Below are 10992 nucleotides of genomic sequence, written 5' to 3'. Positions count from 1 at the left end.
TTTTAAGAAGAAGCTCAATCATCTAAAAATGGAAGAAGGTGTAAATATTATTGATGGCATAAATGATTACAACAAGATCATGACCCAGCTAATGAGTCTTGGTGTAAAAGTTGAAGAAGAAGATAAAGCACTTCTTCTCCTGGAATCTCTACCACCTTTTTATGATAGTCTTGTCATAGCATTGCTTGTTGGTAAGGAAACCTTGAATTTGGAAGAAGTGATGGCTTCACTACAGGATACTAACACTCTTAGAAAGCCAATTGTTAACCTCCAATGGCGTGCCTTGGCCACACAAGGTGAGAAACAGACCAGGGGCAGAAATCAAAATAGAAATCAAAACCGTGGAAGATCAAGAAGTAGACGGTCCAAATCAAGAGCTTCGGGAAATTCAAACAACACTTAGAACAAAAAGCAGATCGAGTGTTGGAATTGTTGCAAGATTGACCACAACAAAAATCAATGTCGATCCTAGAAGAAGGAGTCAGAAAATAAGACCGAAACAAATGTCACCTCTTCTTCAGGAGAAGAAGATGCACTGTTATGCTCTTTGGAAAGAAAGGGAGAGTCTTGCGTATTAGACTCTGGAGCCTCGTTTCACGCAACATGCAACAAAGAAATGCTTAATAGGTATGTACCCGGTAATCTTGGCAATGTTTATCTTGGCGATGACAAAAATTGTAAAATTGCAAGAAAAGGAGAAGCAAAAATAAATTTGACAGGTACCACTTGGAGTTTGACTTATATCAGATATATCCCTGATCTCAAGAAAAATTTAATATCCGTTGGACAGCTTGCAAGTGAAGGTTACACTACAACCTTCTGTGGCAAAAGTTGGAAAATTTCCAAAGGCGCAATGACATGCTAGCGCGGTAAGAAAACTGGTACTCTTTATATGACTTCAGATGCTTGCATGTCAATTTCAGTGGCTGTAGGGAATGAAGATTCAAACCTATGGCACCAGAGACTCGGTCACATAAGTGAGAAAGGTTTAAAAGTCATGAAGTCAAAGCGAAAGATACTAGCTCTCCAGTCAGCTAATATTGACCAATGTGAAAGCTGCATCCTCGGCAAACAAAAAAGAGTCAAACAGAAAAGAGTCAGCTTTCAAACATTCGGCAGAACTCCAAACAAAGAAAAATTAAAGCTGGTGTACACCAATGTTTGGGGACCGAGAGTTTCATCCATTGGCATAAAATCCTATTTCGTCACCTTTATTGACGACCATTCTAGGAAGGTATGGGTTTATTTCTTAAGACATAAATATGAAGTGTATAATGTTTTCAGGAAATGGAAGGCCATGGTGGAAAATGAAACAGGCTTGAAAATCAAAAAGCTGAGATTAGACAATGGTGGTGAATATGAAGATAGAGAATTCAAAAGGTTTTTCTACGAACATGGGATCAGACTTGAAAGAACAGTGCTAGGTACACCCCAACACAATGGCGTAGCAGAACAAATGAACAGAACCTTGACTGAGAGAGCCAAAAGTATGCGATTATAAGCAAGTTTACCAAAGTAGTTTTGGGCAGAAGCTATCAACATAGCTGCTTATCTTATCAATCGAAGTCCATCAGTACCATTGCAGTTTCAGTTACCGGAGGAGGTATGGACCAAAAAGGAGGTAAAACTTTCACATTTAAAAGTTTTCGGTTGCATTGCTTATGTACATATAAGTGATCAGGCTAGAAGCTAGCTTGATCCAAAATCTCAAAAATGCACATTTCTTGGATATGGTGAAGATGAGTTTGGTTACCGCATATGGGATAATCAAAACAAGAAAATAATTAGAAGTTGAGATGTTGTTTTCAATGAAAAGGTTACGTACAAAGATGCGACATCATCAAGTAATCCCGCACTATATGACCCTGATATTGTAGAGTTAGATGATTTCACTAACAGCAACGTGGCACAGCAGACTATTGATAATTCCTAGATAGAGGAATCTATCACAGAGGAGTGCTCTAAAGCACCACAAACTCCTACTCCGACTCTGAGGAGGTCTTCTCGACCACATGTACCAAATAGGAGATATTTGGATAACTTGTTACTAACTGATGCAGGTGAACCAGAGTGCTATAATGAAGCATGTCAGGTAGATGAGGCTAGCAAGTGGGAACTTGCCATGAAAGATGAGATGAAATCACTCACCGACAACAGGACTTGGGAGCTAGCTAGGTTGCCCAAGGGAAAAGAAGCTCTTCAAAACAAATGGGTGTACCGCATAAAAGAAGAGCATGATGGTTCGAAAAGATACAAAGTAAGACTCGTGGTCAAAGGTTTCCAACAAATAGAAGGTATTGACTACTTAGAAATCTTCTCACCAGTTGTGAAACACAACCATTTGGATAGTTTTGAGCATTATTGCAGCAGAGAATTCACACCTCGAGCAGTTAGACGTAAAAACTACTTTCCTCCATGGTGATCTAGAGGAGGAGATATATATGCACCAACTTGAAGGTTTTGCAGAGAAAGGCAAAGAAAAACTTGTTTGCAAGTTGAATAAGAGTCTATATGGTTTGAAACAGGCTCCAAGGCAGTGGTATAAGAAGTTTGACGGCTTCACGCAAAATAATGACTACCACAAATGCAACACTGATCATTGTTGTTATTTCAAGAGGTATAAATTAGGTTACATAATTATTTTGCTTTATGTTGATGATATGCTAATTGCAGGATCAGACATGGACGAGATCAAAAAATCGAAAAGGCAGCTGTCCACTGAATTTGAAATGAAAGACTTGGGTCCAGCAAAACAGATGCTTGAGATGAGAATCACTAGAGACAGAAAGAAGGGAACCTTGCAGTTGTCTCAAGTCGAGTACATCAGGAGGATTCTCAGAAGGCTCAACATAAGTGATACTAAGGCAGCTAGCACACCATTAGCCAGTCATTTCAAGTTATCAAAGACTCAGCCTGCAGAGTCAGAGGAAGAGAAGAAAGAAATGGACAAAATGTCATATGCTTCGGCTATAGGAAGCTTAATGTACGCCATGGTTTGCATAAGACCAGATCTCAGTCATGTAATGAGAACCGTCAGTAGATTCATGTCGAATCTAGGAAAAATTCATTGGGAAGCTGTAAAATGGATTTTACGGTATCTCTGAGGTACAATTAACAAATGTTTATGCTTTGGAAAAAGTGATCTGATATTGTAGGGATACATAGATGCAGACTTTGCTGGTGAGATAGATCACAGAAGAAGCACTACTAGATATGTTTTCACGGTAGGTGCTACTGCCATTAGTTGGGTATCACAAATTCAGAAAATCATTGCTCTATCCACTACAGAGGCAAAGTATGTGGCCATGACAAAAGCAAGCAAGGAGATGATCTGGTTACAGGGTTTGTTGACAGAGTTGGGTTTCAAGTAGATGAAGAGTGTTTTGTATAGTGATAGTCAAAATGCTATACACTTGGCAAAGAATTTAGCATTCCACTCAAAGACCAAACACATTAGACTCCGCTATCACTTCATCAGATCTCTTTTAGATGAAGGGATATTAGTAGTTAAGAAAATCCTTGACAGTCAAAACCCAGCAGATATGTTGACAAAGACTGTGACTTAAGAGAAATTGGAGTTATGCTCAAAATCAGTGGGTCTCCTAGATCTACTGAAATTATCCAGAAGTTGATCCCTGCATGTGCCCCTTAGCAAGGGGGTGCGGGCACTCTCTCGAAGGAGTGCGGATGCCTTGAGTCTAGGGCGAGGTCACAGTGTTGAAGTATTAGTGGACACTTGGCTACCCCCACATGTTTAGCGGGGGTGATTTGTTGACCCACCCATGTGGGTGCATTTATTCTGCTTAATAGTTGCAGCGTTGTGGTGCATGCGCAGCCTCGAGCATGCATATTCCTTTTATTGCTGCTTCATCCCTATACATATATATATGTACACTGCTTTGTATAGCTGTGTGTGAGTGTTAAAGAAAAATTATATAGACAATAGAAGAAAAAAGAGTTGTGTGTGAGGCAGAGAGATTTGTGCTAAGAGTTGAGTGAGACCATGTTCTCCTCCTCCACTATATTTTTCTTGATAATATAGTGTGACTCTCTCTCTTCCGTGGATGTAAGCCGAGTTTGGCTGAACCACACAATCTCCTTGTGTTTTGTGTGTTCTGATTGTGTTGTGTTTGTGTTGATGTTATCATCCCCTTTCCCTAACAAAAACACTTGAGAATAACTTAGAGAAAAAAGAATGGTTAGACAACGCTAATATGCTGCAAGACCTGCCAATTTAATTCATAAAAGACTACCCTCAACCTTGATTAGAATGCTTTAATATATATTGAAGATGTACCCGCATGCATGGCACATTGCATGTATACCACCACTATAAGAAAAGAATGCAGGGGAATCAAACACTTGCGAACTTGTTTTAAGCATGTTAGATGGCTTTTTTTTTTTTAAAACCTTGCGGGAAGTTTTGTTGTGTCTATTGTTCTTGAACTGTCTACATTGCATTTATTTGTAGGTAGCATTGAATGTTTGTGAGTGGTGTAAGAATAAGATGAGGAAATGTTGTAGAATAGAAATTTATTTCAAGGCACGTTACAATGTCGTTTTCCTTAAAGCATTATTTGTCCCCACCAGATTTATTTGTATTGGGTTAGCAAATACATTTTCAAGATACAATGAAATCCAAAATATGATCTGATATTAGTTTGGGTTATACACAAACGAAAATCGATCACAAACACCCTTAGAGTAATATGAACAAATTTTCTAGATAATAGAATCCAGATTTGAAAAGATATAATTTGTGGAAGCTTTTGTAAGAAAGAGAAGGAGAGAATGATGAATTTTCAGTACATTTCATGGAGTTAATCCTGTCTATTTATAGACAAAAATTATGTCTTTTTTCTGAACGGTTGCATCTATTCAAATTGCGAAGCAAATTTGACTTGGTCACACCCGATGTCAACTTGGTTGAGCCCTAGTCGAGCCCTGGTCGAGAATCTCAGGATTTCATGTTCAGTAGATGGTACCATCGACCAGGTTGCACCTGGTCTCCTGGTCGCACCACTTGGTTGCGCCACTTAATCTTAAAAATTTATAATTAATTTTTAACCATCTGATCATGATCAACGGCCGCACTTAAGTGCTTGTGCGCAACTAAATGCGCCACTAGCACCCCATAGCCCACGCCACGCATGCACACTTGTGCGAACAGTGCGAAGCACTAGAGTACACACTAACACTATCTCTTAACCAATTTTAAGAGATTATTCCACCTTGTAATTTATTAATGACCTTTCCTTTTCTACTTTTTCCAATGTGGGACAAACCCACATGACATTAAATGCTTTAGAAAATTCATCAAAAGAAGACTTTGAAAAACCCATATAATCATATATCTTAGAAAATATTTCAACATCCCCCCACCATTTTCAAAATATATATGAAAAACAATTTATTTAGATAAGACATAATTTATGCATAAATGAAGGTGTTTTTAGAACTTGAACCTTCACTTAGTGAATACATATCAAAGTTCATTAGGATTACATAGTAGACAAACTTTGAACTAGCAATCCTCTTTTGATTAACTGGATACATATCACACACAAATTATCATATCTTTGGGTGTTACCAAAATCCGACACATGGATTGGCCTTACGTCTTTATCCCAGTTTAATGAGTGCTATAGAGATAAATCCATTTCTCATAGGAAGCGACACCACTTTCGATACTCATATAGGTAGGTTTATCAAAGGTATCCCTGTAATTAAAATATCTCACAGAACCTGTTATAAACCTATTAAGAGCTTAAGTTCAACCTTTACCTTTACACATTACAGGTACAAAGCACTATTTTCCTTGGGATTGATTATGTGATACATATACTTTAGTGCTTCCAGTCACTATGATGTACTTTGCTCATTGAACATAAGAGCTTGAAAATTTCAAGTGTTGACTCAAGTTTCCCTCATTGGTGACTATGGGTTATGGATTTAAGTCCCATCTCCTTTGATTTCATCCAAACCATGTCTCTTGCAAGTCCTATTGTTAATGGGTCAACCAAATTTTGGCTTTATTTCACAAAATCTATAGTAATTACACCATCAATAATTAACTGCCCCACATAGCTATGTCTTAGGCCAATATGTTTAGATTTGCCATTACACATATTACTATATGTCCGTTACAAAGTTGTCTTACTATCACAATGCAAAGATATAGATGGCATAGGCTTTGGCCAAATTATAATTTCTAATAGCAAATTCCTAAGTCATTCTGCCTCTTCAAGAAGCTAAAGCCACAAATTCTGATGCCATAGTGGAATATGTTATAAGGCTTTGCTTCTTTGAACCCCAGGAGATACCTCCTCCACCAATGGTGAATATCCACCCACTGGTTGATGTATGATCATTACGATCAGTGATCCAACTAGCATCTATGAATCCTTCTAAAACAGTAAGATATCCTTCATAATGTATGCCGTAATCCATAATATTTTTCAAATACTTTAACACTCTATATATAGCATGCCAATGAATATCACTAGGATTATTAGTATATCTACTAAGTTTACCTACAACAAATGCAATATTAGGTCTAGTAGAAGTCATAGCATACATCAAGCAACCAATAAATCTAGCATATTCTAATTGATTTACTCCTCTACCAGTGTAAGGATATAATTTCAAATTTGCATCAAAAGGTGTGCTAACAGGTTTGTAGTCATAGTGATTAAACTTTTTCAATATATTTTCAATATAGTGTGATTGGGTGAGAATCAATTTATCATTGTTTCTAATTATTCTAATACCCAAAATCACATCTGCATTACCTATATCTTTAATATCAAAATTAGATGACAACAGTTTCTTAACAATTTCAATACTTTCAATATTAGTACCAAAAATTAACATATCATCAACATATAAGAAAATAATTACACCTTTATTTCTATCAAACTTACTATATGCACATTTATCATGTTCATGTATTCTAAAGCCTTTAGAAAGAATAACTCGGTCAAATTTTTCATGCCACTATTTTGGGGCTTGTTTAAGTCCATAAAGAGACTTAACCAACTTACATACTTTAGATTCATTTCCAGGCTTGTTCCATGTAAATTTCTTCATTCAATTCTCTATTCAAGAATGCAGTTTTTACATCCATTTGATGGATTTAGAACTTGTAGATGGAAGCTAAAGCAAGCAAGACTCTTATAGTTGCAATCCTAGAAACTAGAGCATAATTATCAAAGTATTCTATGCCTTCCTTTTGTGTAAAGACTTTAACTACTGACCTTGCTTTGAATTTGTCAATTGTTCCATCTACCTTCATTTTATTTTTGAAGATCCATTTACAACCTATTGGCTTTGAACCAAGAGGTAAATCAGCCAATTTCTACGTTTTATTACCCATGATAGAATCCATTTCATCATTTATAGCTTCTTTCCAAAATGCAGAATTTTGAGACTTCATTGCCTCTTCATAAGTAAGAGGATCTGATTCCACACTTGGTGAAATTATAATTTGTCTAGAGTGTGATTCTCTAGTACCTTCTACTAAGTAGATTATGAAGTCTGGTCCAAAAGACTTTGTTGTTCTCCTCCTTTTACTCCTCTTAGGTTCAGAAGGTTTACCACTAGTACAAAGTGGTTTCAAAGTCTCCACTGATTTATATTGATCACTAACCTTTTGTGTGGAAGTGAACTTATTTTCAAAGAATTCTGCATCTCTAGATTCTATTACTGAATTAACTCCTATAGAATCATTTGGTTCAATTACCAAGAATCTATAAGTTTTGTTATGTTCAGCATAGCCAAGGAATACACATTCTATTCCTCGCTCACCTAATTTCCTTATCATAGGTTCAGTAAGCCTTACAATTGCTCTATAGCCCCATATCTTAACATATTTTAAATTAGGCTTTCTTTTCTTCCATAACTTATATGGTGAAGTCTTAATCCTATTAAAAGGAACTCTGTTTAATATATGAAAAGCAATTTGTAAGTCTTCACCCCAATAACCACTACGTAGTCCTACATTTGATATCATGGCATTGACCATTTCAACCAATGTTCAATTTTTTCCTTTCTGCCACTCCATTTTGTTGTGGAGTATATGCTGCAGAAATTTCATATATCACACCTATTGATTCACAATAGGCGGGAAAGTGATATTCACCTCCTCTATTCAATCTAAGACACTTTATCTTGGTGTCACATTGGTTTTCAATTTCTGCCTTATAAACCTTAAATTTATCAATTACTTCATCTTTAGTATGCATAAGATAAACATAACAAAAACTAGAAAAATCATCTATAAATGTTACAAAATATTTTTTGCCTCCTATGGTAGGTGTACCATACAAATCACATACATCACTATGCACTAATTGAAGTAAATATGAAATTCTAGCAGTTTTTTTAGGAAAAGGTTTTCTGGTTATTTTGGTTTTAATACATATACTGCACTTATCATCCATGTCATTCACATATTTAGGAATTAATTTCATAGTAGTCATATCATGCAGTTTTGTAGTATTAATATGTCCTAAACGATTATGCCATAAAGAAATTGAATCAACTATATAAACAAAAACATTTACTTTATTAATATTAAGCTTAAACATACCCTCATACATATAGCCTTTTCCTACAAAGACTCCACCCTTGGAGAGTACAAATTTGTCAAATTTAAGCACTAACTATTGACTTTTTGAGTTTGATCCCTGTTTTGATCCTAACAAAGCATTTGTATCTCATGTGTGCATTTAGTGCATGAACATGTCTATATTTTAACATGCACATGAGGTAAAAGAAAAATGAAAGCCAAAAGGACCTCAAGATCATACATCTTGGCATATTCCATAAGGCTTGAAGAGTAAGACAGAAGAAGAGAGATCTACTTTCAATTTTATTGCATTTTATTTTAATTTGGTCTGTAATAATTGCATGGCATGCATGATGTGGACGTAAGATCAAAGTGCATAGACTGACCCTAGGGACCAACACTTTACACAGAAACTCATTTCTTAACTAACTGGTTAGGGTTAAAGATTAGGGTTAAACGAAGTTCACAAAAACAATTGACCGACGCCAAGTTTTTGGGCTTAATTAAAAGCCTCGGTCGACCAACCATCACAAGATCATTTGACCTTGGTCGACCGAACTGAGAAAGTTTACCAAAGTCAAAGCTTCATTCGACCGAACCCTTGGCAGTATAAATGTCTTGGTCGACCGAACTGACCAAAAGTCAACATATTGACTTCACTCGGTCAACCGTTTCGAAATGATTGTGTCTTGCGCGGTCGACCGAACTAACACGTGTATGACCCCCAACAACTTGGTCGACCGAACCATTAGTTCAAAACTCCCTTGGTCCACCGAACCTTAGAAAATGGTCAACCGAACTTGCCTTGGTCGACCAAACCTACGAAGGGTTCGAATCACCTTGAGACGGTCAACCATATCTCCAATTCAAAATGACCTCGGACGACTGAACTTAATAATATGGTTGACCAAACCTTGAATATGGTCAACCGAACCTCTCGGGTTGGTAAAATTTTTACCGCAGTAAATCAGGGCTAATTTTCATTAAATATAATTAAACAATTTCCAAAATACCCTTGATGTCCCCAACGGTTATATTTTTAGCAATATCTATATATATATCTCTTCATTTGTCTTAATTAGCATAAGATTAGCAAAAATAATTAATAAAAATTCTATGAAATTTTCATACTCCTCTTATTGCTCAAATTCTTTTAATCTTTTCAAAACATACTACTTATACTCTTTTTTATTATTTCTTTGATAAATCTTTCAAGAGAACATAGTTTTAAACCTTGGTTTGGTCATTCGTTTTACAAATCAAAGTCGTTTTTACTCTCATCTTTCACATATCTTTTATACCTTACTTTGAGAATATTATCTTAGTTTCTCCCACATATTTCATTTGATATATATTCTTGGGAGTTAATATTATTTGCTTGTGAATCTTGCACATCCATTGCAAGATTCAAAGGCTCATTGGCCTGTGCTTGCAAAAATATTTTTGAGTCATAAACCCTAGATTCTCTAGCACTTTATTTAGAGAAATATTTTGGGAGGAATTTATTATTTGAGCATAAAATCTTTGAGCACTCATCATACACATATTTATTCAAAAATTATTTTTGTGAAAATCACATTCTCATATTGAGCTTATTTGCATATCATACGTAAGTGTATTTGTGCTTATTGTTGTACACATCTGCATGTAGTAGAAGCATTTCCTTGTACAAAAAAATTATTTGATTATCTAATGTATTCCCGATAGGTTGTCGGAAGAGGGAGACTATCCCTGTGAATAGTCTCGGACTTGCTCAGACCCGATTAGGAGAATACCGAACTGGTTCATACTTGGTTAGGAGAACTAGGTGCACCATCCTGGTAGGGTATTGTAAACGGTGTCACTCCACTCGCAAAGTGAGCAACTAGTGGAATCCTCTTGCTTGTGAGCTTGAGGCAAGGACGTAGGCAATATTGGCCGAACCCTGATAACATATCGTGTGTCTACTTCTAATTTCCAGCACTTTATATTCCTTCACATGTATGTTATATTTGATATATTGTGAATGTTGTGCATGAATTAATTTCAGCATATTATTTTTATCTGCACAATTGGTATATGCTTAGAAAGACCTTAGGTTGTGTATTACTGATATCTGGTTTAACCTAGGAAGAAGTTTTAAAATTCCAATTCATCCCACTCCTGGGAATATACCAATTCCAACACTAACTTAAAGCCAAACTTATTAAGTAGGCTTCCAAAAACTAGATTCTTCCTAATTTCTGGTACATGGTATACATCAGTGAGAGTCAAGCTTTTTCTAGAAGTAAATTCAAAAGTGACATGTCATTTGCCTTTGATTACAGCAGTGGACGAATTTCCCATGTAGAGAACATTGTCATGTACCACCGGTTCATACTTTGAGAATGAACTCTTGTCTTTGCAAACATGTCTTGTTGCACCTGAATCAGTCCACCATGCAT

This window comes from Malania oleifera, chromosome 3, assembly GCF_029873635.1.
Source record: "Malania oleifera isolate guangnan ecotype guangnan chromosome 3, ASM2987363v1, whole genome shotgun sequence".
In the NCBI taxonomy this organism is placed as follows: domain Eukaryota; kingdom Viridiplantae; phylum Streptophyta; class Magnoliopsida; order Santalales; family Ximeniaceae; genus Malania; species Malania oleifera.
The sequence above is the reverse complement of the archived record's forward strand: the minus strand, read 5'-3'. Positions refer to the sequence as shown.